At 48.9% G+C, this 26,693-nt stretch overlaps 1 long non-coding RNA gene and 1 pseudogene across 1 annotated transcript; one reads left to right on the forward strand and one right to left on the reverse strand.

Annotated features, from left to right (window-relative positions):
- Positions 1–26,693, reverse strand: part of LOC112124981 — a 573,457-nt pseudogene that overhangs the window by 26,723 nt on the left and 520,041 nt on the right.
- LOC113405108 lies at positions 17,484–25,849 on the forward strand. The gene is made up of 3 exons (XR_003899924.1): positions 17,484–17,518; positions 22,089–22,232; positions 24,749–25,849. It is a non-coding gene; the product is annotated as an uncharacterized LOC113405108 (long non-coding RNA).

A 26,693-nucleotide genomic window follows, 5' to 3' on the forward strand; every position in this document is an offset into this window, starting at 1 on the left:
TAGAAATTAGGTGTCAGTTCATTTCTCATGTGTTTATCTCCTAATTTAAATTTCAGTTTTGAATCAGTATTAATACCATGTTGTTTTAACAGCAGTAGAGTTTATTTCTATAATTGTTTGCAAGATTTCATTGGATATTGTGAACCAGCAGTCTTAACCTTTTATTTTGAGATTACTAAATACAATCCAGAGCACCACTCCTGAAAGACTGCAAGCCCTGGCCGGTGACATGCTCCCCAGAGAGCAAACACCTGACGAGCCCTTTCGCCCTAAAAAGCGCTTTTGGCTCTTTGACATCAGAAAACGCTATAGATAACCAGGTCATTACAGCAGACCTTCGCTAGGTATAGTTCTACCATCTATGTGCCGAAATTCAAATGGTTCTGTTTGTTTGATCTTTCATTCAGCTTTGCAATTATTAGATCCCATTTAAAAACTGGAACGGAAATAACCAAAGCAAGTTAAGAAGAGAGTGGCATAGGACATAGGTGGGGGTAAAACAATAAAGGGAAAGAACTGACTATGCAAAAAGGAACATCCCAAACTATCAGAGCCCCAGACCCTCGTCCAAGTGAATCCACCCCAGCCAGGCATATCAAGCTGGGTCCCTGAAAAATCACCCATTCCATCTGGCAGTGAATGCTGCGTGTTCCAGACGGAGCTATGCTGTGTGCATCTGGTCTGCTGATGTGCTGCTCTAGTACGGAATGCACCACGGCCACAGGGAGCAGAGACATGGACTCCTACAAAATAAAATCCCAGATACACCTCCAACATCCCATCCCCTCCCCCACCTCCACATGGCCATTCTCAGCCTTTTGCTACAGGTCCTTCCAGCCTTCAGCACTATGAATAAATAAAACATGGTGTTACAAAAGGTAGATGGTGCCAGAGAAACCATATCTCCTTCCGTGAGAAGGTAACTAATTTTTTGGACAAAGGAAATGCAGTAGCTCTCATCTATCTGGATGTCAGTAAGGCATTCGATACAGTTCCACATGGGAAACTATTCGTTAAATTGGCGAAGATGGGGATTAATATGAGAACTGAAAGGTTGATAAGGAATTGGTTACAGGGGAGACTACAAGGGGGTCATACTGAATGGTGAGTTGTCAGGCTGGAGGGAGGTTACTAGTGGAGTTCCTCAGAGGTCAGTCTTGGGACCGAATCTTATTCAACATTTTTATTAGTGACCTTGGCACAAAAAGTAGGAGTGTGACACAAAGCTGGGAGGGATTGCCAATATGGAGGAGGACAGGAATATCATACAAGAAGATCTGCATGTCCTTGAAAGCTGGAGTAATAGAAATGGGATGAAAATTAATAGTGCAAGAATTTTTGTAATAAGCAATAAAAAATTAGTACTGTTCTAAAAGGCACCAATGAGACCTCATCTGAAATACTGTGGGCAATTCTGGTCTCCCATGTTTAAGAAGGATTAACTCAAAGTGGAACACGTGCAGAGAAGGGCTACTAAGATGGCGGGGTGGGCAAACGACGGCCCGCGGGCCGGATCCAGCCCGCAGCGCCACCACATCCCTGCGGCCCCCAGGCGGGGGGAGGGGGGGGCAGAGGGCTCCATGAAACAGGGAACCGCAGCCAATGGGAGCTTCGGAGGAGGTACCTGGAGGCGAGGCAAGGGCAGTGCTTCCTGGAGCGGTGCAGGGCCGGGGACAGGGCAGGCGTGCCAGGAGCCAGCCCTGGCCCTGGTGAGCACCGCTGCCACCCCGGAGCCGCTTGACGTAAGCTGGGCTGGAGCCCGAACCCCTCCTGTACCCTGCCCCCAACAACCTGCCTGCACCTCGCACTCCTCCTGCATCCCAACCCCCTGCCCTGAGCCCCCTCGTACACCCCACACTCTTCCTGCACCCCAACCCCCTGCCCTCCCCGCTGCATCCTGCACCCGTGCACCCCAACCCCCTGCCCTGAGCCCCCTCCTGCACCCTGCACACCCAGCCCTGAGCCCCCTCCAGCAGTCCGCACCCCTCCTGCATCCCAACCCCATGCCGAGCCCCCTCCTGCAGTCCGCACCCATCCTGCACCCCTGCCCTGAGCCCCCTCCTGCACTCCGCACTCCTTCTGCACCCCAACCCCCTTCCCTGAGCCCCCTCATACACCCTGCACCCCTCCCCTGCCCCAATCCCTTGCCCTGAGCCCCTTCCTGCATACCGCAACCCCTCCCACACCCCCTCCCGCACCCCAACCCCGGCCCTGCATACTATATCCCCACCCAGATGTGGTCCTCGGCCCATAAAATTTGCCCACCCCTGTACTAGGATGATGTGACGAATGGAAAATCTGCCTTATAAGGGGAGACTCAAAAAACTTGGCTTGTTTAGCCTAACCAAAAGAAGGCTGAGGGGAGATATGATTGTGGTCTATAAATACATCAGAAGGATAAATACCAGTGAAGGAGAGGAGTTATTTAGGTTAAGCACCAATTTTTGGCCCTAGAACAAATGGATATTGGCCATCAATAAGCTTTGGCTTGAAATTAGGTGAAGGTTTCTAACTATCAGAGTGAAGTTTTGGAACAGCCTCATAAGGGAAGCAGTGGGGGCAAAAAACATAACTGGCTTCAAGACTGAGCTCGATACCTTTATGGAGGGATTGGTATGATGGGACGGCCTACAATGGCATGTAGTCAATCTGCAACTGCTAGCGGCAAATATCTCCAAAGGCCGGTGATGGGACACTGGATGGGGAGGGCTCTGAGTTACTACAGAGAATTCTTTCCCAGGTGTCTGGCTGCTGGGTCTTGCCCACATGCTCAGGGTCTATTTGATTGCCATATTTGGGGATGGGAAGGAATTTTGCCCAGACTCATATTGGCAGAGATCCTGTGGTTTTTTTTTTTTTTTTGCCTTCCTCTGCAGCATGGGGCATGGCATGGGTCATTTGCAGGTTTAAACGAGTGTAAATGGTGGATTTTTTTGTAATTTGAAGTCTTTAAATGATGATTTGAGGACTTCATTAACTCAGAAAGAGGTTAGGGGTCTATTACAGGAGTGGGTGAGTGAGGTTCTGTGGCCAGCGATGGGCAGGTCAGACTAGATGATCATGATGGTCCCTTCTGGTCTTAAAGTCTGTGAGTCTATAAATTGTGCCTTGCGTTGCACAGACACTGATGGAGATCAGGGCCCCATCGTGCTGCACATGGCAGAGAACCTGACTGAGATCAGCACCCCATTGTCCTGGGCACTGCACAGACAGAGAGGGACAGTCCTTGCCCCAAAGAGATCACAATTCAAGTAAACAATGGGTAAGAGGAAAACAGAGAGGGGCTGTAACTTCCCCAAGGTCACCAAGCAGGTCAGTGACAGAGCCAGGAACAGACCCCGGTAACGCCAGAGCCCCGTCACCCACAGCTTAGAAACGTCCCCAGACCCCATTGTATTACGCCGCAGGAAGAGGTGGTTTGTCCATGGATGCACAGGCTGTTTTGGCAGGGCAGCTCAGCTGCGGTCCCTGTACACAGCTGCGGGTGTCCCCTGGGTCAGGAGAAGTCAATGTCCAGTCCTGTGGGGCTGTGCTCCTGGCTCATACCTCCAGCACTCACTGCTGCCCCTCCATTACCAGCTGCACTGTTCAGCCAGTCCAAGGCCTCAGTGAGGTCACTGTCCCATGGGCCCCCCCCCCCCCCAGCCTTCAAACAGTGGCATTGGTGCACCAGTGCCAATCAGAGTGCACTAGTATAAATTCTGTCTATACTAAGGGTTTTCACCAGTGCCTAAAACACAAGCGTGGCAGAGACCTTCAGTAGGGACGGTACTTGGTCCTGCTGTGAAGGCAGGGGACTGGACTCGATGACCTTTCAAGGTCCCTTCCAGTTCTGTGAGATAGGTATATCTCCATATTAAGTATCCGAAACAGCAGTACAGTGGCACTAAAACTGGGATCTATTTCTATGCTCTGTCACGGACAGCCTGGGTGACCTTGGACATGTCAATGTGTCTCCTCCCAACTTTAGTCTATTTACCCAGCTGCCCACTCACTGCGGTCTCGTCTCTCTCCAGAGCTGTTCACCACTAAAATCTGCATGGGTGTCACCAGAGCTAAGGTAGTTAAGGTCTGAAAGAGGCTCACCAGGATGGCTGTGGAGTGTCTGTCCTTGGAGATTGTTAAGAACAGGTAGGACAAACCTGTGTCAAGGATGATCTACATAAACTTGGTCCTTCCTCGGCAGAGAAAGCGGGACTTGAGGTTCTGTCCAGCCCTACATTTCTATGCTATGCAATATATATACATATAAAAACACAACATGCAGAAAAATCCCCACCACAGCATGTCGTCAGGCAATTCAGCTCCCCCGCCCCCCAAAAAACCCAACAACAACGTATACTCCACAACATCAAATGACAGAATACAAAAGAGATCAAAGCAACACAATGCAAACTAATACAACCTAGGACAAAAGTACACCATACAAAAGAGCTCAGCTGAAACCAACACAACAAAGGCACAAACCAACCTGAGGGAAAACAATGCTCCATAAAACTGTGCAACACAACATGGTGTGATCACAGTTCCAAATGGCAACATGCAGAACAGCTCAGCTTAGAACACGACACAGCACAAAACAGAATTATTTCAATGTAGGCATGGAAGGGATCTTGAGAGGTCGTCTACTCAAGCCTCCTGTGATGAGGCAGGACCAAGTATCCCTAGACATTCCCAGACTAGCGTACCTCTAACCTGGTCTTAAAAACCTCCAATGACGGAAATTCCACAACCTCCCTTGGAAGCCAACGCAATGCAAATAATCACATCAACACAATGCTGTACATGCACAAGCTAGGCTTGCAGTTAAGGGGAGATGCAAGAATTCAAACAATCTGACTTCAGTTCCCAGTTTTGCCCCAAATTCTCAACGCGAACTTGAGCAAATTATTTCCCCTCTCTGAGCTTCAGTTTCCCCATCTGTAAAAATGGGTGTAGTGTGAAAAACTGCTATCTGTCTTAATTTGCTACCAATAAGCAGTTTTTTACAATACCTCAGGCCTTGGCTACAGCGCTGTACTTGGCTACAGCGCTGCAACTTGCTGCGCTCAGGAGTGTGAAAACGCCCCCCCCGAGCACAGCAAGTACAGCGCTGTAAAGCGCCAGTGTAATCAGAGCCTGCAGCGCTGCACGCTTGCTCGCAGCGCTGCAAGCTATTCCCCTCGGAGAGGTGGAGTACATACAGTGCTGCGAGAGAGCTCTGGCAGCACTAGCAGTGCGACTACACTCGCGCTTCACAGCGCTGCCGCCAAGTGTAGCCAAGGCCTCACATAACAGTATCTGACCTAATCTGCTACTGGAACAGGGGTAGCGAATTGTAACCAGTAGCATTTACTAATACATAAGGATGCTCTTATTTGCTGACTTGTCGTCATTTGCTAAAATTTGACAGTGGTGTGGGATGGAAGCACAAAGTCTTCAGCTTCCAAAGAGCCCAGCCTGGTGTACATATATCAATTACCTCTAAATAGAGTGAGGCTATTTAAACATCATTTATTTTGTAGCTTCATTTACTGTGCTAACAATGTAACATCCTGACATTGATACTTCTGCCCAAGTGACCTGTGTGTTGGATTCATTGTAGTGGGATGCAGGACATGTGGCTGATCATTTAAACTCTTCATTTCCTTAGGGTTTGCCTTCAATATACTTCTATGCTGGTGCGATCTCTGACCATTACAGTCCACCAACTCAGCAGGCAGGCACAGGCAGCAATTCACTTGTCCTGTTGCCTTGACTGAGAAAGGTTTTTGATCAAAGGGAGCGTAGATTCCAGCAAGCTCCTGGGGTAATATCTCATTGGAGATGAAAGGGCTTGTTCAGAAAGATTTTGAAGTCTGCAGGGTAAAGGTGAGTCAGATGGATCTGTCTCCATGCAGGTATATTTTAGTCTCTGTGGGATAGGTAGAAAGGAGAGAGAAGTATTTGGGATTTCCTATTTACCTTCCTCAGGGCCATCTATGCTCACCTGAAATTTTTATGGCAGAAGCAGTTCCCATCAACGGTAAATGATGAAGTCCTAAGAGTAATTCAGGGAATCCCAGCAGCAGATAAGACAAATTTGTGAACTGCTATGAGACTTTATGCAGTCAGATACACTGATAAGGGATTCTTTGCTAAAAACAGGGCTCTGGAGCTGTGCTCCGGCTCCAGAGCAAGTTCCAGGCAAAAAATTGCAACTCCACTGCTCCGGAGCTGCTCCGCGCTCCAGCTCCGGGCTCCACTCCAAAGCCCTGGTTTAAAAAAAAAGCCTCTCTGCCCCCCCCCCCCCAACCCTATTTTTGCAAACACTGGTGTCTCAGTCCACCGAGGTAACTGTTACCCCTGCCTGTGCTGGGGTTTTGCCCTCTGTCACCGTCTGGCAGCGCTGCACCCCTGGGCTTAACCCCAGCTCCTTTCCCCCCCCATCCCTGATTTTGCCCCTCAGCCCCTATCCTAACCCTACCTCCAGATGCTTGACACTCCACCCCACCCCAGCCAGTCAATTTCCACCCCCTGCTCAGACCCTGGCCAACCCCCTTTGCCCCTTTTTAACCCCTGTAAAAAGCAGTCCGCACAATCTGATGCCAAGTAAGGGCAGGGTGAAGGGCAGTGGCTTCAGCAGATGTTACTGAGCATGCTCAGTACACCCTAAGTAGCAAATTAAGACAGAGAGCAGTTTTTCCACACTACACCTCCTTAGGCACCAGCCCAAGGTCTGGCATCCTCCCACCTCACATGGTCCTACAGCCTGGCTCCAGCCCGGTTCCAGCCCGAGCCCAGACATCTACACTGCAATTAAACAGCCCCTTAGGCTCACAGGGCTCAGGCTGAGTCAGCTGGCATGGGCCAGCTGTGGGTTTTTAATGGCAGTGTCAACATACCCTTGGTGTGTGCAGCACCGGTCACAATGGGGACCCTGATCTTGGTCAGTGTCTGTGCAGGGCCCTGCACAACAGAGGGCCTGACCTCAGATGGGGTCTATGTAGTGCCTGGCAAAAGAGAGCTAAATTCCGTCTAAGCTGCGTGGCCGCGCAGCAGCTTATCAAGGGCCGCGCAGCACTCAGGGCTGCGACGGGGAGAGATGCCTCTCCCCCAGCCCCGGACCTGCCACGGCAGAGAGAGGCAGGAAGAGATGCTCTCCCCCAGTCCCCTAGTTGCCAGGGAGAGGTGCCTCTCGCTCAGCCACAGAACTGCCGCGGCCAGGGAGAGGTGCCTTCCCCGCCACAATCCAGATTCTGCTGAGGGGAGAGAGGGCTGGGGGGAATCTGCACTCCCAGCCAGAGCCCTCACACCCACTCCCGCCACATCTTCTACCTCTACCCCGGCCCTTCGTCCACTCCCACACTCCAAACCCCTCGGCCCTACCCCCGCCACACATCACCTCCATATTGAGGCACATCACAAAATTCATTCTGCACATGCATGGGAAAAATGAGAGGGAACATTGAAAGAGGGTCTGTGATGTCAGTCGGGGTCTCTGCTGTGTGTGGCACAATAGGGACCCTGATCTTGGACCCTGCAGCACCAGGCAGAATGAGGGCCCCAAACTTGGTCAAGGTCTGTGCAGCACCTGGGACACCGGGGGCCCTGAGCTCAGTCCAGGTCAGAGCCATGTTCAGTACGATAGGAGCCCTGACCTCAGTCACGGTTTGTGCCACATTCGTCACAATGGGGATCCAGCTCTTGGTCAGGGTCTGTGCAGAGCCTTCCACAATGGGGGGCCTGATCTCTGTTGAGGTCTGTGCCATCTCCAGCACATCAGAGGCCCAGATCTCTGTCTGGGTTTGTACAGGGAGGGATTGGGGAGAGATACAGGGCCTTATCCGGGGGAGGGGGTGGGATTCCAGGCATCAGATTGGGAAGGCCTGGGAGCGGAGGTCATCCTGCAACCTCCAACATGGAGAAAGAGTCAAGCAACAGGTTCCCTCCAAAAAAGTAGAAGAGGCTGCAATTATAACCCATGAGGAGAACCTCCAGACCAGTGAGGATTTTTTTCAAATCAGAGCTGGATAATAATATGGGAAATGGTAACATCTGATGTTTGAAATCGGTGTTTAGTAATAAAAAGAACAGGCTGCAAATATGGGGAATTTTAGCATCCTTATCACAAGTTAGGGGAAAGTGGGAAAAGTTTGAAGAATTTTCTAGCAGTAGTTAACACAAGGGAAAGAGGTAAAATTTGAACGGATTTCAGGTCAATCTTTGATAATTAGAGAGAAAAGGGCAAAATTTGCAAGGGTTTTATATTAATCAATCTTCAAGAAGTTGAGGAATGGCAACACCTGAGGAGGTTTCATGTTCTCCGATAATTAGATGGGAAAATCTCCAGGAATAATAAATCAGTCAGACACCAGGAGAGAAAAGTGGGAAGATTTTTCAAGAATTTGATATCAATATTTCAGAACTGAGGAGAAAATGGGGCACAAACTAAATATTTGCCAATATAAGAGAGAAGCATCAACATCTGGGGAGATTTTATCTCACCATTCAACAGTTCAAGAGAAAATTAATGATCTGGAGGATGGCATGGACTGCATTCTCAGCAAGTTTGCAGATGACACTAAACTGGGAGGAGTGGTAGATACGCTGGAGGGTAGGGATAGGATACAGAGGGACCTAGACAAATTAGAGGATTGGGCCAAAAGAAACCTGATGAGGTTCAACAAGAACAAGTGCAGAGTCCTGCACTTAGGACAGAAGAATCCCATTCACTGTTACAGACTAGGGACCGAATGGCTAGGAAGCAGTTCTGCAGAAAAGGACCTAGGGCTTACAGTGGATGAGAAGCTGGATATGAGTCAACAGTGTGCCCTTGTTGCCAAGAAGGCTAACGTCATTTTGGGCTGTATAAGTAGGAGCATTGCCAGCAGATCGAGGGACTTGAGCATTGGTGAGGCCTCATCTGGAGTACTGTGTCCAGTTTTGGGCCCCACATTACAAGAAGGATGTGGAAAAATTGGAAAGAGTCCAGCGGAGGGCAACAAAAATGATTAGGGGGCTGGAGTGCATGACTTATGAGGAGAGGCTGAGGGAACTGGGATTGTTTAGTCTCGAGAAGAGAAGAATGAGGGGGGATTTGATAGCAGCCTACAACTATCTGAATGGGGGTTCCAAAGAGGATGGAACTCGGCTGTTCTCAATGGTGGCAGATGACAGAACAAGGAGCAATGGTCTCAAGTTGCAGTGGGGGAGGTCCAGGTTGGATATTGGGAAACACTATTTCACTAGGAGGGTGGTGAAGCACTGGAATGCATTACCTAGGGAGGTGGTAGAGTCTCCTTCCTTGGAGGTTTTTAAGGCCCGGCTTGACAAAGCCCTGGCTGGGATGATTAAGTTGGGAATTGGTCCTGCTTTGAGCAGGGGGTTGGACTAGATGACCTCCTGAGGTCCCTTCCAACCCTGATATTCTATGATTCTATGAAAAGAGGGGGAATTTGAGGCGATTATATAGCGATATTCAATCAACAACAGAATGGGATGGATTCTTCTTGCCTCACATTCGCATGTCAGGCAGGGAGACCTGGGTGATGTCGCTTTCACAGGGGAAAGGAGTGGGGCTGGAGTGAGAAGGTCACTGGCTGTGGGGAGGGGCTGGCTGTGGGGTCTGGGAATGTGACTAGCAGGAGGTGGGGGGAGGGGGCTGCAGGGTTGGGTAGGGTGGGAGAGAGGGAAGTAGCTGGGCCTGGGAAACCTGGGGCTGGGCCGTCTCCATGGGGGACGCTTGCTCCTCCCTTCCCTTCCTGGGCCTTTCCATGCCCTGTTGCCAGCAGACAGTGGCCCCCTCCCAGCCCAGCCGTATCCCTGTCTCAGGGCTCTCCCAGCCTCTGCCCATTAACCCTCTTCCCAGTTCAGAAATCACCCAGGGGAACCATTTCCCACCTAAAATAGGACAAGTCACTGCAGGTAAAAATGGGGGGAAACACCCCAAACCTGAGATTTGAACTGGCCATTGGTGAAGTGGAGAGAAAATGGGGCACGATCAGGGGAGGAGAACAGAGACATTCTCAGGGATTTCAGGGAAAAGGGGGGATCAGTCTGGATGTTGCTCGTTGCTCTCTAGAGAGAAGGGGGCAGGGCTGGAGAGGATGGGGAGGTCCCCACGGGAGGGGGCAGCGGTAAATCCGAGGGGATCTCAGCCCCCCCCTTCTCTCCCCGCTCCTCGGGGGTCACCTGCTCTTCTCCTCCCCCGGCCATGTCCGGGCTGCTCAGACATTTTCCATCCGCCCCTTTCCCAGGTCTCCCCCCCGCCCGGCAGCCCCCGCCCGGCCCCACGCAGGGACCCCAGTGGGGGCTGGTCCCCTCCCCCCGGGACCCCCCGTGGTGCCCCAGGGCAGAGCCTGGCTGGGCCCGGGGGCGTTGGGCTCCTGCGGGGACAGCAGCTCCGAGCCCCCCGCGGACGCGGCCCCAGGGAGCAGATCCCGGCGCTGCGAGATGCCGGGTCCCCCCCACGGACACTGGGGCAGAGTCACCGCCCGGCTCCGGCCCCGCCCCCGGGGCTCGCTCCGGTACCTGGAGGCTGCAGCGCCGCAGCGGGGCGGGCAGAGCCCGGGGCGGCCCCAGGGCGGCTCCAGCGGGAGCAGGGCCCGGGCCGGGCACGGGGGGGTTAATGGGTCTCCCCGGCTCAGACCCTCCTGCTCCGCCCGGCCCCGCAGCGCCAGGGAGCAGCAGCGGGTGAGCGCTGCCTCTGCGCATGCGGGACAACCCCCATCTGCGCAGGCCCAGAGCCGGGAGACACAAAATCCTTCTCCAGCTCCCAGAGAGGCGCCAACGGCCCAGAACGAGGCAGGCTCATCTTCACCGCCAGAATATACGTCACTTCCTCTCCCGGAAGAATCAGGAACTATTTCTCCCAGCCTGCACCGGGGGCGCTTCCGCCCTCTCCTAGACCAGGTAACGGAAGATTTCGGTAGCTGTTACTGCGCATGCTCAGTGCGAGCCCAAGCGCGGTTTGCCAGGCACATGTCGTTGCTGGAGCAACTGCGGGGGCGGGGCCGGGAGGCAGGAGAACAAAGCCCAGAGCCCGGGGGCGGGGCTCTGGCATAGTCCGGGGGCGGGGCAGCTCCTGGGGCGGGGCTCTGGCACAGACCGGACGCTGCTGTTGCCGCCGTCTGACCTGGGAGCCCGGGCGGAGCAGCTGCTGCTCCCCGGGGTCTGTGCTGGGGGAGCCCGGCATTAACCCCTCCGTGCCCGGCCAGGGGGGCTTTCTCCAGCTGGGACCCGCCCAGCGGAGCTGCAGCAGGATCTGCCCCCGGCACCGCTGGGATCGGGGGGGCGCAGAGACTGGGACCCGGGGGGTCCCCTGTGGTGTGGGGGGAGGAGGGGTGTCGGGCAGGGGGGGAGAAGCTGGAGTTGCGGGGTGGGTGGGTCAGTGGGACAGGGGGGCTGAACGTGTGCCCAGACGGCACAGTTCGTTGTGTGACCGCAGAGAGACCGGCAACACCAGCAAGGTCCAGTGACAAGCTCTTTATTGAGGAGTGCACACAACAATAGAGAGCGGCCCGTCTCCAGAGAGAACCAGCCACGGTTTTAACAACTAGTAGGGGTATATAGTCAGTTCCATCGCGTCATAGTTAAAACAACCCACATCCCAGCCCCCTTTGTTAGCAAGAAACTTCTAGTATTCATGTATACCTATCCCCCTATTCAAGCAGCCTTACGCAATTCATAAGGTCTCCGCAACTTCCTTATCAACACAGTTAAGCACCAGAACTAGGAGACAGGGGGAGTCAAGGACATACAAAGAACAGAAACAGGGAGTGGAGGCAGTATGTCTCCTAATCTATCTTCTGAGCACACTGTTTTTAGCACATCTGAATGCAGCTCCCCCCCTTATCTCACTTTTCCAGCTTAAACAACTATGTCTTCGATTCTGCCCGGGGACTACCCAGAAACCTCTGTTGGCCTAATTCTGGTTAGGTTGGCATAACTGCTCTACAATTTTTCCTTTTGGGCCTAACAAACTGTCTCTGTGCAGCCAGAAAATCCCCGGGGGAGAAGTGGCGGGTGGGGAAAGGGGGGAGGGGAGTTGATTGGATCCTTTCCCTGTTTGTGCCACTTGCCTCTCACCCCCTGATACAAATTCTCTCTAGTTCTGCCCCTTTTCTCTCTCAGTATCTCACATGTGGCTATAAAATCTGGGGAGATTCCCCCCTTTCCCCTCAAATGGTCAGCTCTCTTTTCTCCCCTGTTCTCTCCATAATTCTCAAATGTCCATTTAAAATCTCTCCGATGTGGGGGATTTTCCCACCCATTTTATCTGCAGCGATTTATCCTTGTTTATGTGGGAAATTGTTGCCCTGGGTCATTCCCCAAAATATGGCTGCCCTTGGAGTGGGGATGGGATGGGATGCCTGTTCTCTGCCAGGGCGGGGAAGGGAGGAGCAAGTGTCCCCCATGGAGACTGCCCAGACCCCAATTTCCCAATGCCAGTTGTTGCCTCCTAAGTACCAACACAGTTGCCCCCAGCCATCCCCTGCCCATCCCCCACTGCTGCCCCTTCCCTCATCCAGGGAGCCTTCCAGCTCCCCCTCCCACTCCCTTGCTCTCTTAAAGCAGCTCCTCAAAAGGCTCCCTGCTGCTCATGTGAATGGTGGCAGTGGGGGAAACCATCACTTTCTGTTTATGTATTGGACAGTCATATACAATCCAGTCAAACGGTCCCCCTTTTCCACTAGCTCTTTAATAGCAATATAAAAGCCTCTCAGATCTTGGTGTTTTTTCTCTCATGTTATCAGTTGCGTAGTTTGTGACATGTTTTCTCTGCAAATCTCAAAGATTGATATAAAATACCCTAAACATTTGCCCCACTTTTTCTCTAGCTGTTTATTTCTAATTGAATGTGCCCTGAGATTTTTCCCTGTCTCTCTAAGTATAAAATACTAAGAAAATCTCCGATTTATACCTTTTCTCAGATTCTTGAACATGAAAATAAAATGTTTGCAAATGTTGCCCATTTCCTCTCTATTAATTTATCAAATATTGATGTGAAATACACTCAGATTTTACCTCATATCAACAACTGATATGAAATCCCTCTGAGATTCCACTTTCCTTTCTATAATTTGCAAAAATGGATCCAAAATCCCCCAAATTTCCACCCTTTCTCTTTCGTTTCTGAACATTGATCTCAAAGCTCAGATTTTGCCTCTTTCTATGTCATTATCAAATGTCTATTAAAAATCCTGTCGGGTTTGGGGCCATTCCCCATGTTTCTAAATCCCAGCTACTTCTCCTTCCTTGGAGGGAACCTCTTGCCCTGAGTTGTTCTCCATCCTGGAGGTTGCAGGGGGTTAAATTACCCTATGATCATCTTTCCCTTCTCCTTTGAGAATCTTTTGTTCCCTCCTTTATCTCTGTTAAAAATGTTTGCCGGTGAAAGAGACCAGCCACATATTTAATACCCATCAAAGCCAGAGGCCTCCCCCTGTTTGGGGGATCAGTGGTTCCCAGCTGGTAACAGGAGAGTTAGCTCGACCCTTTTCTTTTCTCCAGCTGGCACAGGATGAGTGGGTCACTCTGAGTGCAGCATGGGTCTAGAAGTATCCCAAAGCCCATGATAAATGGTCTGTGTGAGGGGCTGCTTCCCGCAGTGCTAAGATGTAGCCACCTCTGGGGTGGATCCACGGTGGCCATTATTTGCTAGTGACGGCATGGAAATTTCTTACCTATTTTGGCCCTCCAGGCCTTCCATTCTCCTGTTAAAGAAGCATCCCCCAGGGCTCCCTCTGCCTTGTGACTGGCCAACTGGGGGTGATGATAACTTTCTATCCACTTATCAGACTCTGTGAGGTAACACTCTTGCTGGGTGCAGGGGCGTGACTGTGTGGGGAGATTGCAGCTGGAGCTGAAGGAGCATTGTGCTGGGGGAGGCCTCTGGGTGACTGGTCAGGGGGTACCCTAGTCAGGTCCGTGGCTTCTGGAGGTTTGGGGTTTTGGGGGGTGGTTCTGATGTGCCCAGCGCTGAGGCTATGGGTCCTGGAGGTGGGTATCGCTGGGGGCCTGTTGGCTGCAGAACAATGGGGGTGGGTGTCTCTTGGGGAGGCGGGAGAGGGGGATAGCGGGTGCCTGGTGCTGTGCCAGGGGCTCTGTCTAGGCTTCCCCACTGGCTCCTGGGATCGTTGCCATGCCCTGTGCACAGAGCTGTCGGGGGGATCCCTGGGGCTAGGTCAGGGGATGCCAAGGAAGCAGAGTGAGGGGTCCCGCTGTAAAGCACAGGGAGTCCAGCTGGGAGGAGGAGGATGTCCCAGGCAAACGGCATGGCAGATCCTGCTGGAGGGCAGGTGGGGGTCCTAGGCAGGCAGTGAGGGAATCCCAGGCAGGCAGTGAGGGACTGAGCTCCCAGTACAGGGTCTCTGGCCACTTTGGGGGCTCTTAGTGCATGGAACCCTTTTGAGTTCCCAAGCTGATAGTAAATGTCTGGTGGAGATTCCCTTACTGGCGGAGCTCTGAGGGGTATCGAGTTCTTGGCCAGGGACTCTGGGGGCTAGGTCCCAGGGAATATCTGTGGGGGTCCCTGGCTGGCAACTCTGGATACAAGGGGCTATCTGGGGCCCCTAGCTGGGAGCTCTGGTTGCTACTACTGACCACGCTCCTTCTCACTCATCAGCTGGTGCCAGAATCCTGGTCCAAGCACTGCCCGGTGTTCCCCGGCTACTGCCGGTCACCGTGAAAACTTTCTATCCACAGTGAGGGACTGAGTTCCCAATGGGGTGTCCTTTTGGGGGGGTCCGTGGCTCCTCGGGGCTCTTGGTGGGGGGAACCCTTTGGGTAATGTAATGCCAATATTTAAAAAGGGCTCTAGAGGTGATCCCAGCAATTACAGACCAGTAAGTCTAACGTCAGTACCGGGCAAATTAGTTGAAACAATAGTAAAGAATAAAATTGTCAGACACATAGAAAAACATATATTGTTGGGCAAAAGTCAACATGGTTTCTGTAAAGGGAAATCATGTCTTACTAATCTTTTAGAGTTCTTTGAAGGGGTCAGCAAACATGTGGACAAGGGGGATCCAGTGGATATAGTGTACTTAGATTTCCAGAAAGCCTTTGACAAGGTCCCTCACCAAAGGCTCTTATGTAAATTAAGCTGTCATGGGATAAGAGGGAAGATCCTTTCATGGATTGAGAATTGGTTAAAAGACAGGGAACAAAGGGTGGGAATAAATGGTAAATTTTCAGAATGGAGAGGGGTAACTAGTGGTGTTCCCCAAGGATCAGTCCTAGGACCAATCCTATTCAACTTATTCATAAATGATCTGGAGAAAGGGGTAAACAGTGAAGTGGCAAAGTTTCCAGACGATACTAAACTACTCAAGATAGTTAAGACCAAAGCAGACTGTGAAGAACTTCAAAAAGATCTCACAAAACTAAGTGATTGGGCAACAAAATGGCAAATTAAATTTAATGTGGATAAATGTAATGTAATGTACATTGGAAAAAATAACCCCAACTACACATACAATATGATGGGGGGCTAATTTAGCTACAACTAATCAGGAAAAAGATCTTGGAGTCATCATGGATAGTTCTCTGAAGACGTCCACGCAGTGTGCAGTGGCAGTCCAAAAAGCAAACAGGATGTTAGGAATCATTAAAAAAGGGATAGAGAATAAGACGGATAATATCTTATTCCCCTTATATAAATCCATGGTACACCCACATCTTGAATACTGCGTACAGATGTGGTCTCCTCATCTCAAAAAAGATATCCTGGCATTAGAAAAGGTTCAGAGAAGGGCAACTAAAATGATTAGGGGGTTGGAACGGGTCCCATATGAGGACAGATTAAAGAGGCTAGGACTTTTCAGCTTGGAAAAGGGGAGACTAAGGGGGGATATGATAGTGGTATATGAAATCATGAGTGGTGTAGAGAAAGTGAATAAGGAAAAGTTATTTACTTGTTCCCATAATATAAGAACTAAGGGGCCACCAAATGAAATTAATGGGCAGCAGGTTTAAAACAAATAAAAGGAAGTTCTTCACACAGCACACAGTCAACCTGTGGAACTTCTTGCCTGAGGAGGTTGTGAAGGCTAGGACTATAACAGCGTTTAAAAGAGAACTGGATAAATTCATGGAGGTTAAATCCATTAATAGCTATTAGCCAGGATGGGTAAGGAATGGTGTCCCTAGCCTCTGTTTGTCAGAAGGTGGAAATGGATGGCAGGAGAGAGATCACTTGATCATTACCTGTGAGGTCCACTCCCTCTGGGGCACCTGGCATTGGCCACTGTCGGTAGACAGGATACTGGGCTGGAGGGACCCTTGGTCTGACTCAGTATGGCCATTCTTATGTTCTTATGATTCCCAACCTGGCAGTGATGGTCTGGTGGGGGTTCCGTGGCTGGTGGTGCTCTGAGGGGTATCTGGTATCCCTGGTCAGGGACTCTGGGAGCTGGGACCCAGGGAATATCTGGTGGGACCCTGGCTCGGGGTTCTGCAGGCTGCTAATAACCGAGGTACAGCACATCACAGGGAGGTTAAAAATATGTCTCTGGGCTTAGCCTGGCAGGAGGGGCCAGGTCTACACTGTAATAAAGAGATCAAGCATTTTCCCAGTGTAGCAGAATCTAGGATGTCTGTCTGCAGGGAAAGAGCCTGGGGGAATTGTGATGTGAAATTAACTAAAGCCTGTTCTGAAAACTCCACAACTGCCCTTCTCTCCATACCAGGCTGCAGAATGACGTCCATGTCTTGCTCCAGTTCATCTCATCCTCCCATGGGACAGGAGAGAGAAATGGCTGCAGAGGAGCCAGTTCAGGTAGCAATTATCGGGAGTTGCTGATTTGTTCCTGCAGGAGTGAGAAGGACAGCAAATACACTGGAGATGGGAAGGTTTGCACAGTCCGGTTTGGAGGTTGGAGCAGTGCAGGAAATGCACAAGGTGGAGAAAGGGAGGAGGACAGGGAGTTGTTTAATAAGTGGCCTAGATTCTAGGAACAGACCCATGAGGTTCGGAGGTGGAAATACTCTAATTTGTGGAACAGAAAATAACCCACCTACACTGGGCTAGGAAAACTGACCAGACTCTCAGTGCTGGAGCCTGAACTGACTAACCAACTGCTCTAAGATGTGAAGGGGGCACCCACCAGTCAGGCTTAGGGGAGATTCTCCTCCCTTCATATCCAGCTCCTCACAATGAGGAGGGTGTTGTGCTTCCTCCCAGAGAGCTCTTCCTGGACCCTGCTAGGGGCTCCATCTCCTGTATCAGTCTGTGGCTAGTAGGTGTGTGATAGATCTTCTGGGAGAGACAAGGGGCTCTCTCTTCATCCCCTCACTCTGCTGATTCCTGGATGCTCTGAGTGGGGTGGGAGTGGGACTGTGTTGACTGTGAGCCACCCAGAGATTCCATTTGATTGGCTCTTCTCCCCCATGAATAGTGGGGCAGCAGGTACTGAATGTGGGACTCTTTCTCTTTCAGAGGCCTTCGAGGAGGTGGCTGTTTATTTCACCAGGGAAGAGTGGGCTCTGCTGGACCCCGTTCAGACAGCCCTCTACAGAGACATGCAGGAGAACTATGAGAATGTGACCTCGCTGGGTAAGGATTACTGTCCCCTCAGTTCTTGGAAGGGGAAATGAAAAGAGAAGATTCATGCCACCCCCACAATGCCAACTCTACTTTGTCCTGTTTCAGCATCACCCCAATATGCCAGTGACACACACACTACCACTGACCCTCCCCTGCTGCAGAACACTTTGGGAACAGAGCACAGGAGCAGTATCGCACCGTGTCAAATATCTCCGGTTTGCTCAAGTCAAACTGGGAGTTAGGGCCAGCATAACGAACAGAAGCTTTGTACCCCTGACCTTCTCTTCAAACACTGAGCCTACTCCACCCAGATCAGAATGTGCTTGGGGTGTAACAAGGAGGCTGCTGGAGTCAGAGCTGCTGGTCCAGGGTTACTTATCACACAGACACTCAATGTGTCCTTGAATGCTGGCTGGGGGTATCCAGACAGGGGAGCTCCAGCAGCAGAACACTGAATCTCACCCAGGATTACAGATGACACAACTCCTCACTGCTCTGGATTGCACCCCAGCGTGTGAAAATGGTTTAGGTTGGTAATGAAACTCCTTGAGACATGGAGAGTCTTGCTCCCCCATCACCATGTGTAACAGTCACACTCTCTCTTCTCTGCAGGCTCCCTGGATTTTTGAATCCCTCATTCCCAAAGTCACATGACCCCGATACTTATTCTTTACATTCTGCTTTTCCAGACTAATTAGAGTCTGTTGCTCCTGAATTATACCTTCTAATTTCCCAGTGTTCTCCACACCCAGGGATTTTCCTACTCCCTCCTGTTACACTGGACTCACTAGATTCCCTAGTACATAAGAATGGCCACACTGAGTCAGACCAAAGGTCCATCTAACCCAGTATCCTGTCTTCCAACAGTGACCAATCCCAGGTGTCCCAAAGGGAATGAACAGAACAGGTCATCATCAAGTGATTCATCTTCTGTCGCCCATTCCCAGCTTATGGCAAACAGAGGTTAAGCCCACCATCCCTGCCCATCCTCGCTAATAGCCATTGATGGGCATGAATTTATCATGTTCTTTTTTTGTACCCTGTTACAGTCTTTGCCTTCACAACATCCTTTTGCAAAGAGTTCCACAGGTTGACAGTGTGTTGTGTGAAGAAATACTTCCTTTTGTTTGTTTTAAACCTGCTGCATATTAATTTCATTGGGTGATTCCTAGTCCTTGTGTTATGAGGAGTAAATAACACTTCCTTATATACTTACTCCACACCAGTCATGATTTTATAGACCTCTCTCATATTCCCCTTAGTCTTCTCTTTTCCAAGCTGAAAAGTCCCAGTCTTTTTAATCTCTCCTGATACAGAAGTTGTTCCATATCCCTAATCATTTATTTTTTTTGTCCTTTTCTGAACCTTTTCCAATTTCAATATATCTTTTTTGAGATGAGGAGACCACATCTGCCCACAGTATTCAAGATGTGGGCGTACTATGGATTTATGTAGAGGCAATATGATACTTTCTGATTGCCTCTGCACCTTGAGTGGATATTTTCAGAGAACTATCCACAGTGACTCCAAGATCCCTCTCTTCAGTGGAAACAGCTAATTTAGACCCTATCATTTTTTATGTATAGTTGGGATTATGTTTTCCAATGGGCTGCAATATGTGCTATCCTGACATCTAGTACTGCCGAGATCCTGCATTCAGTAATATCCCTGCCCTTCCTGTTCCCTTTCTCCACTGAACCCTACCAGCCCATGCTTACTGTTCCCAGCTTCCCCAGGACTCTCTCGTTGTCTCTGGACCTGTCTGTCAGCAAGAAGCAGTGCCAGGGAGACTTGCCCTCTGTCTGGAGACTTCGATTTCTGGGACATGGATTTAGTTTCTCGGTGTTTTAGGAGACTCTTTGAAATTGAGTGTCTGTGACATTAACCACAGTACAATCTGGACTGTTGAACAGCTGTGTCCCCTCAGTTCCCCAAGCTGGGGTGCCTTTTACACTGCTTTACTGTGAGAACAGCCACTCCTGGGCAGGTAACACATAGTCTCCAGCATGTAACTCTCTTCCAGCTACACAGTATTGAGTGCTGCTAGTTAGTGACTCACAAATTACAGTACACCACAGGAGAACCCCAGAAAATTCTCTGGTCCCAGACTTCCCACAGAAATGTACATCTTGCCCTGTCCAGAACACTACTGAACAAAGCAAGCTCATACAAAGTCTGTCATTTCATCAGTGGAAAATGACATGCACCCGCCTTGTTATCCCAAATGAAGTTTCCAACACACTTTAATCCAAACACACTGGTTAGATAGAACAATGAAACAAGATTGTTTAAAATCTTTTTTTGGGGGGGGGGGGGTAGTTAAGTGACTATGGGTAATGAGGCATTAAAGTCAGAATTGTTTACAAAAGAAATGCAAGATAAAACACGAACTAATGTTTAACTTGACAAGCTAAAACGGATTCAAAGCAAGTGTTTCTCTCACCATATGCTGAGACAGGCTGGCTTTCCTTTCAGCCAGGACTCCCCCTAACCCACCCCGCCGCCCACGTTCAGTTCTTCAGGAGTTTTCATGCGCAGAGGGAAAGGGAAGAGAGAGAGTCAAGCATTTTCCTCACCTCTTAATAGCTCAGTCCTTTGTACTAGAAACAACTTCAGTTCTCAGCTGAGTCATGGTGACAGGCTGTCTGTTGTAGATATGAGCTTCCAGTGGTCCCTATGAAGGAATATAAATGTCTTCTTCACACCTTCCCCCTCCAGAGAATGGCGATTTAACCAGCTGTTTGCCTTGCTGTCTCTGAGGAACTGGTCTGTGGGTGTTCCCCAGAATTGTAACTTTTTCGGTAATATCATACAGTAAAATCTCATCACTTTATATACAGTGTTGCTACACATTTTAACAGGAGGATAATATTCAGTAGATTATGCGTTTTCAAATGATACCTCACAAGCAAGACTATGTACAAAATTTATCATAATTTTCTAGAAGAGTGAACATAGGGGTACAGACTGACACAGTGTCTGTCTGTGTGTGTTCCCAGTAGATATGTGCGTATTTCAATCCCTCATAAGCAGAGTGTTCGGCATCTTCAAGAAGCTGGTCCTGGGAATTTACTGGTTTACGAAGTGTGACACTGTATGGAATTGTGAGACACTTTATATTATTATTATTATTTATTTTATTAATACCAGTATGATAAAATTACAATGAATCATGCTAGATATGCCATGTAAGGTGTCAGTGAAAATGTTATGATTTTCCAGGTATGATAATTTTGTTTCTATGTTTTTTATCACCATTGTATTGTGAGTTATAGATATGCAGGGTATATCTGTATTTCCAGATTGTGCAGTGTTTCTAGGTGATACCCCCAGACATATTGGCATCGGCACTGCCTCGCCTGTTCAATGGCCCATTCAGGGTCATCAGCTGTACAATGAGCTCATGGAAAGGACCAAGGGGATACACCTGTTGAGTCAGCAAGACATGCAGGGGTATGCCTGTGTACTGAGACCTCCAGGCTTTTCCATGCCATGTGCTGTGAGGCTTGTGTTTGGGACACAGGAAGTAAAAGCCACATGGCAAAAGGAATATAAAGGGCAGCTGCATCATCTCCATTTTGTCTTCAATCCCTCTTCCTACCTCTGGAGCAACTTCTCAACAAACTGAAGCCTTGAACAAAGGATTGAATGATCCATCCAAGTTGTGGATGTGTTCCAGACGGACTTTCAAGCCAGCAACTCACCAATACTGCTAAGGGCTGGTCCACACTACCTGCCTAATTCGGCGGGTAGAGATCGATCTTCTGGGATTGATTTATCGCGTCTCATCTGGACGCGATAGATCGATCCCAGAAGCGCTCCCCCGTCGACTGCAGAACTCCTGCTCGCCAAGAGGAGGAAGCGCTGTCGACGGGGCAGCCTGCCTGCGCCGCGTGGACCCGAAGTAAGTACATTTAGTTCGATATAGGAAACGTCGACTTCAGCTACGCTATTCTCGTAGCTGAAGTTGCGTTTCCTATATCGATTCCCCCGCCCCAGTGTGGACCAGCCCTAAGAACCTGATATATAGATTTCTGAATGTATCTGACTGCTTTCCCATTTAACAACTTTTTGTTCTTTCTTTCATTCTTAAACCATGCTGACAGCCAATCCTTTAGCATACCCAAAATACCTTTAGTGTAGAAGTTCCAAACCTATACTGACCTGCTAATGTGGCTGACCCTTGGGGTCAGAAGAACATCTTGTTTATGTGAGCAGAGTTTTTAAATAACCTCTCACTGTAGTGGACCTAGGTGCTGATTGGGAGTTAGAGAACTGGAATGCAATAAAGGGGGCAATAGTTTTTTTTTTTTTTTTTTTTCCAGCTTCTCGATAACCAGTGTGGGGGATCAGAAGCACAGTTTGTGACTGGTCGGTGAGTTTAACTTCAGTGTTAACCACCAGTTTTGGGAGCATCTGCTCTCCCTTTTTCAGCCTGCCCTGACCTTGGCATTTTCAGTGAGGACTGCCCCAGGCACACCAGGTCACACTAAGCACTGAAGTTAAATTAATAGAATGTTTTTTATGACAATGTCTTATGAAATCACCTGAACTCCTTTGTTTTGTTTCATCTGAGCAGGGTTTCCAGTTTCCAAACCTGATGTGATCTCCCAGCTGGAACAAGGGGAAGAGCCATGGGTCCCAGACCTCCAGGGTTCAGAGGAAAGAGGGATCTTGAAAGCTCCCTGCACAGTTGAGGAAACATTAAACCAACTCAGAATCTGTAAGTACCTGAAGGACACATCTGGGATGCCCTACAAAGCCCTTGGGAGATCTCTCGTTTCATTATTGTCCCTAGCAGGGGTCGTATCCTCAGGGTAAATATAGCTCATGGCTTCCTGTAGCTCCTAACAGACATTCCTGCCTTCCCCCTGAGAATTTCGATGGGATGTGAAGGCCAAATTGATCCCCCTCCTCTCTTCTATTTGGGGGAAGAGTCTTGGGGGAATTCAGTTCCTGAATTTTATTTGACCCCTCTCCAGCACTTGTTTTGGTTTGGTCTTCCCCTTTCCATCCTTGTTTGATGTTTCTCTCTCTCTATCACAGCAGGTGATGCAATGGTATGTGAGAATGAGGAGCAGAATTCTCAGCCAGAAAATGTTGAGCCAGTGGATAACCACAGAGCATTATCACCAAGATCAAAAAGGAATTTGTCCAGGAGTCTTGATCAGGGAAAAACTTGTGAAATTCAGCACAGACCAGAGAGAGAGCAGGGAAACCAGCCAGGGGAGAAAGTGGGTCAATTTATTTCCTGTTGGGGAACTCAGAAGGGCGTCAAGGAGACCACAACACAGCAGGAAATCCTCAGGAGAAAGAGGAAAAATACATGCACTGAGTGTGGGAAAAACTTAACTCAAAGATCAGGCCTTTCTGATCATCAGAGAATCCACACAGGGGAGAGGCCCTATGAATGCTGTGAGTGTGGGAAAAGCTTCACTAACAGATCAGGCCTTTTTCACCATAAGAGAATCCACACAGGGGAGAGGCCATACGAATGCAGTGAGTGTGGGAAAAGCTTCACTAGCAGCGCAGACCTTTCTAAACATCAGAGGATCCACACAGGGGAGAAGCCCTATGAATGCAGTGAGTGTGGGAAAAGCTTCACTCAAAGATCAGGCCTTTTTCACCATCAGAGAATCCACACAGGGGAGAGGCCCTACGAATGCAGTGAGTGTGGGAAAAGCTTCACTCAAAGATCAGCCCTTTCTGATCATGAGAAAATCCACACAGGGGAGAGGTCCTACGAATGCAGTGAGTGTGGGAAAAGCTTCACTCAAAGATCTGGCCTTTTTCGCCATCAGAGAAATCACACAGGGGAGAGGCCCTAGGAATGCAGTGAGTGTGGGAAAAGCTTCACTCACAGATCAGGCCTTTCTCGCCATCAGAGAATCCACACAGGGGAGAGGCCCTATGAATGCAGTGAGTGTGGGAAAAGCTTCACTAGCAGCTCAGCCCTTTCTGAACATCAGAGAATCCACACGGGAGAGGCTCTATGAATGCCGCGTGTGTGGAAAATGTTTCACTAGCAGCTCAGACCTTTCTAAACATCAGAGAATCCACATAGGTGACCGGCCAGTGTGGGAATACTTTCTCTTGGCACTCAGCCTATATTAGCCATCAGAGAATCTGCAAGGGAGATCAACACCATAAAAACGTCTAAGTCTATCAATCCTTTTTTTCTTTAATACTTTTCCTGATTCCCACATAGTAACTTTTAAAGCTGTTTGAACTGTTTGCAGCACTGTTATCCCTCAGCTTGTCCAGATGAGTGGCCTATTTTTGCCTTTTGCAGTTCGCCCTCTTTTGAGGTGGACCTATTTGTCCTTTCTATTGTCCCATGAGTAATTTGAGTGTGCTCTTCCTATCAGGAACTAGGGAGCATCACAATCCTCCTATTGTAAAGTTATTGTTAGAGTCAGCAATGATACAGTTTGTATCATTGCCAGTTGTTCTCATGTTGCTCTGGGTTTTGCTGAAGAGCAGTTATATTGGGAACTTTTCAAATTATATTTAAATTAAGAGGAGCAGGGGCAGGGGAAAAGTGTCATTTCAGCCTCTGTGACACTGGAAGGAGATGGAGTGACTCAGAGATTCCCTCCTTCCCCATCGCTGCAGAACTGTTACCTTTTGTCTGAGCCATATGGAGTTTATCTCCATAACATTCTATCCATCCACTTCTCAAAGTGTCATGTGATGAAGCTTTCTCCATTGTCTGTGCTTGGAGATGATGCTTTGACTTCTTTAATCCTATATTAGAGTTGCTATGACTGGAGATGAAAGTGTCAAAGACCTGGGAGGGGAATTCTAATGGATCCTAAACACAGTGTGATCATTTGGTGTTTAAATCCCAGGTTCCATCTATTGGCAAAGCCACTTCTGGCAAGGTGGCTGTTTTTTCCCTCCCATTATGGAGATCTTAGGATACTGAAAATGTTGTAAATAACATAACTGACTATTGAGACAGTGCTGAGTTAAGTATGTTTGAATGGATCAGAGGAGAATGTGATGGGAGAATCTCTTGTCCTGATTCTGAATAATCAGATGTAACCTGCTCTGGAATTTCACTTCACACTTTCATTGTCATGTAGTCTATCTCTCTGTGATGTGGGTTTCTATCTTTCCTGAAAGCTGTTTCATTGCCCAATTGGATATTAGTTCAATTTGATAGGATGTAGCTCAGATTTATTGGAGAATTAAAGATAAATGACCATTTGCTAAAGTCATCATTTCTCACTTCAGCTTTGCTTTTTCCCCATCATTCCATGATGACACAGAGACAGTTCAAGTGCAGTTCTGTCAACAGGAGAGAACTCTCCAATTTACTAAACAAGCTGACAAAGAAACAGCAGTGATTTACAGTCTCCATTCGGAAATGGTGAACAACAGCAGAACCCCAACTAACTGAAGGAAGTGCATATGATCACAATGTAGTTCAATTATTGAAGTCAATATTGTCTCAGATGATCTGGGGAGAGAATTTCAAGGTACATGATTTTGAACTAGGCAAAATGCCTATGTATTTGGTTCCCAAAACATATGTAACCCAGGCCCTACAAAAGAGCTCTTCTAGCTAATCCTAAATTATGGGGGATGCTGCCCTTCATGACGCAGATGTTGAGGAAATAGAAGTGGGTTTTTTGTTGAATATATCCTTCTTAGGTGCTAAAAATGTGTATAAAATCCAGTGTTGGAAATCTAATAGCTGCAGAAAAATAGCTCTTTTTGAATAGAAACTCCAGCTCTGGTAACTAACGGAGATTCTGATCCAGCCCTGTATCCAGTCCTTTGCCTGGAACTGTGCCACCAAATTAAAGAAAAGCTGGGCATGTTTTTGGAACCATTCCTCACTAACACTGCTGAGATTTTGAGTGGTTTTATAAAGGATTCTACTTCAGAGAATGTAAATTTACCCTAACCAAGACCAAGGATTTAGAAAGAGCTGAGGTTGAAAGAGTACACATTCAGTTCTTGGTTTCCACCCAAGTAAAGGAAGCTAGGTGAGCAATGACCTAAGGAAAATTGTTTGTGCAACTCCTTACTAGTTCAGTGTCACTGATTACAGTTCCAATGGATGCCAGGGTTAGATTGAGAACAATCATTCTTCACCATTTTGATCCAAAGAGACAGTGCTTCATAGGACATTCCTTCTCGGTGGATCCCAACCTGGCTGCCTGATTGGGTAACAAGGATTTTCAGGCTGTAGAAATGATAACCAGTGAGGCAATGAATCTGTCAGGCTCCAATTTCAGACTTCCGGATCCACATATGTTCAGTTCTGATTCTATTGTTTTGTGTCTGATGCTATGGCTAAACAATAAAGCTGACGTTGTCACAGTTGCACCAATGTAGCTGCGCTGGTTTAGCACTGCTATTACTGCTGCTCTAAGCCAATGGGAGAGATCTCTCCCGTCGGACTTTATTAGTCCACCCCCACAAGCAGCGGTGGCTATGTTGGCAGGAAAAGCTCTCCTGCTGATGTAGCACTATCTGCACGGGGGGGTTAGGGCTATGTAACTACATTGCTCAGCTGCGTGGATTTTTTTACACCCCTGAATCATAGAATCATAGAATATCAGGGTTGGAAGCGACCTCAGGAGGTCATCTAGTCCAACCCCCTGCTCAAAGCAGGACCAATTCCCAACTAAATCATCCCAGCCAGGGCTTTGTCAAGCCGGGCCTTAAAAACCTCCAAGGAAGGAGACTCCACCACCTCCCTAGGTAACGCATTCCAGTGCTTCACCACCCTCCTAGTGAAATAGAGTTTCCTAATATCCAACATAGACCTCCCCCACTGCAACTTGAGACCATTGCTTCTTGTTCTGTCATCTGCCACCATTGAGAACAGCTGAGTTCCATCCTCTTTGGAACCCCCCTTCAGGTAGTTGAAGGCTGCTATCAAATCCCCCCTCATTCTTCTCTTCTGGAGACTAAACAATCCCAGTTTCCTCAGCCTCTCCTCATAAGTCATGCGCTCCAAACCCCTAATCATTTTTGTTGCCCGCTGCTGGACTCTTTCCAATTTTTCCACATCCTTCTTGTACTGTGGGGCCCAAAACTGGACACAGTACTCCAGATGAGGCCTCACCAATGTCGAATAAAGGGGAACGATCACATCCCTCGATCTGCTGGCAATGCCCCTACTTATACAGCCCAAAATGCCGTTAGCCTTCTTGGCAACAAGAGC

The sequence above is a fragment of the Terrapene carolina genome, unplaced genomic scaffold (assembly GCF_002925995.2).
Source record: "Terrapene carolina triunguis isolate 2854851 unplaced genomic scaffold, T_m_triunguis-2.0 Scaffold638, whole genome shotgun sequence".
Taxonomy (NCBI): Eukaryota; Metazoa; Chordata; order Testudines; family Emydidae; genus Terrapene; species Terrapene triunguis.